The following is a 2,845-nucleotide window of genomic DNA, read 5'->3' as shown; positions in this document are numbered from 1 at the left end:
GCATCAGCGCACCCCCACTCCCAGCCTAACAGCCGTCCAAGCCCAACGTCCCCGCCGCCGAGAGCCCCGCCGAGCTCCGCGCCCCCATGAGCGGCTGACCCGCGCCGCCGCAGCCTCGAATAGGGGAGGGAAGGAAAGGCCCCGCCGCCGCTCGCGTCGCACGGGCTTCGCCCGGCAGACGCCCTCTGGCAGCAGCGAGGGGGATGAGAGGCTGGAGGGGAGGAGTTTGCCGGCGGCAGATCAAGGGCCCCCGTGACGCTCGCGGGAGCGGTTCAGCGAGAGGTCCAACGTGATATTCCGCTAACTACGCGTACCTTTACCTTTCGGTCGAATTAATAAAGGTGTGTCAGCAAAGGTCGATCGTTGCAAGGGGCACATTAATTAAAAAAGAGCAAATTGCTAGAGTTCCCCAACCCAGTGGAACCCTAGCCACCAGAGGCGACTAGCGAGAGGAGGGAGCAGGCGTCCCTGACAGCGGGGTTCGCACACCAAGAGTGGCTGGTCTGGCGGCGAAGAGAGGGAGGGGAACCTTGGGACCTTGTTTCTACATGCGTTCAGTAGTCTAGATGTCTTTCTTAGGCCAACTCCACCGTGCCAACCTAAGGCTCCGTCCGTAAAAGGGACAGAAGAGGCGGCCCAGCGTGCGGGAGCAAACGGACAAATGTCCGGATTTCGTCCGTTTTCGACCCATCCCCGGCCCAAACTTGCGCTCGGTTTGGGGTGAAACGGACGCGCGCGGACGACCGCGACGCACGCCCTTGCCCCCCCCGGTGGCCCGCCTGTCGGGGACACTAGCAGTTCCTCTGCTCCCAGCGCTTCACCCTCTCTCCCCGCCCCGCCCCGCCGCCGGCGCCTCCCTATTCTCCGGCCGCCTCCTCACTGCGCAGCCCCCCGCCGTCCATACCAAACCACGTCTCGACATGGCCGCCACCACGCCCGCGCTTTCGCCGTAGTTTTGGTCGTCTATCGGGGGAGGTTTGGCCGTCGCCGTCCTTGCCGGTGGCGGAGGGGACACAACTTCCGGCGACGGACCACGGCGGCCGAGGCAGATTCCGACGAGAGCTCTAATAGAACAACCATTATTCTCTGATTTAAATGAATAACCGTCTCGCATCAAACAAGATCCAGATATAATGTTAATGCTCAACGCTGGCACCAAATAACAATTATTTAGGTCTAAAACTAATCCCGATGGTAGATGTAGAGGTAGCGTGCCGACCGCGATCACATCGACTTTGAAACCATTTCCCACGCGCATCGTCACCTCGTCCTTAGCCAATCTTCGCTTAATCCGTAGTCCCTGTTTCGAGTTGCAAATATTATCAACAGAACCAGTATCAAATACCCAGGTACTACTGCGAGCATTAGTAAGGTACACATCAATAACATGTATATCACATATACCTTTGTTCACTTTGCCATCCTTCTTATCCGCCAAATACTTGGGGCAGTTCCGCTTCCAGTGTCCAGTCCGCTTGCAGTAGAAGCACTCAGTCTCAGGCTTAGGTCCAGACTTGGGTTTCTTCTCTTGAGCAGCAACTTGTTTGCTGTTCTTCTTGAAGTTCCCCTTCTTCTTCCCTTTACCCTTTTTCTTGAAACTGGTGGTCTTGTTGACCATCAACACTTGATGCTCCTTCTTGATTTCTACCTCCGCGGCTTTTAGCATTGCGAAGAGCTCGGGAATAGTCTTGTCCATACCTTGCATATTATAGTTCATCACGAAGCTCTTGTAGCTTGGTGGTAGTGATTGAAGAATTCTGTCAATGACACTATCATCAGGAAGATTAACTTCCAGTTGAATCAAGTGATTATTATACCCAGACATTTTGAGTATGTGTTCACTGACAGAACTATTCTCCTCCATCTTGCAGCTATAGAACTTATTGAAGACTTCATATCTCTCAATCCGGGCATTTGCTTGAAATATTAACTTCAACTCCTGGAACATCTCATATGCTGCATGACGTTCAAAACGTCGTTGAAGACCCGGTTCTAAGCCGTAAAGCATGGCACACTGAACTATCGAGTAGTCATCAGCTTTGCTCTGCCAGAAGTTCTTAACGTCGTCAGTTGCATCAGCAGCAGGCCTGGCACCCAGCGGTGCTTCCAGGATGTAATTCTTCTATGCAGCAATGAGGATAATCCTCAGGTTACGGACCCAGTCCGTGTAATTGCTACCATCATCTTTCAAGTTTGCTTTCTCAAGGAACACATTAAAATTCAACGGAACAACAACACGAGCCATCTATCTACAACAAACATAGACAAGCAAAATACTATCAGGTACTAAGTTCATGATAAATTTAGGTTCAATTAATCATATTACTTAAGAACTCCCACTTAGACAGACATCTCTCTAGTCATCTAAGTGATCACGTGATCAAATCAACTAAACCATGTCCGATCATCACGTGAGATGGAGTATTTTCAATGGTGAACATCACTATGTTGATCATATCTACTATATGATTCACGTTCGACCTTTCGGTCTCCGTGTTCCGAGGCCATATCTGTTATATGCTAGGCTCGTCAAGTTTAACCTGAGTATTCCGCGTGTGCAACTGTTTTGCACCCGTTGTATTTGAACGTAGAGCCTATCACACCCGATCATCACGTGGTGTCTCAGCACGAAGAACTTTCGCAACGGCGCATACTCAGGGAGAACACTTCTTGATAATTTTTAGTGAGAGATCATCTTAAAATGCTACCGTCAATCAAAGCAAGATAAGATGCATAAAGGATAAACATCACATGCAATCAATATAAGTGATATGATATGGCCATCATCATCTTGTGCTTGTGATCTCCATCTCCGAAGCACCGTCGTGATCACCATCGTCATCGG

The sequence above is a fragment of the Triticum aestivum genome, chromosome 4A (genome assembly GCF_018294505.1).
Source record: "Triticum aestivum cultivar Chinese Spring chromosome 4A, IWGSC CS RefSeq v2.1, whole genome shotgun sequence".
NCBI lineage: Eukaryota > Viridiplantae > Streptophyta > Magnoliopsida > Poales > Poaceae > Triticum > Triticum aestivum.
This window is presented reverse-complemented; position numbering follows the sequence as displayed.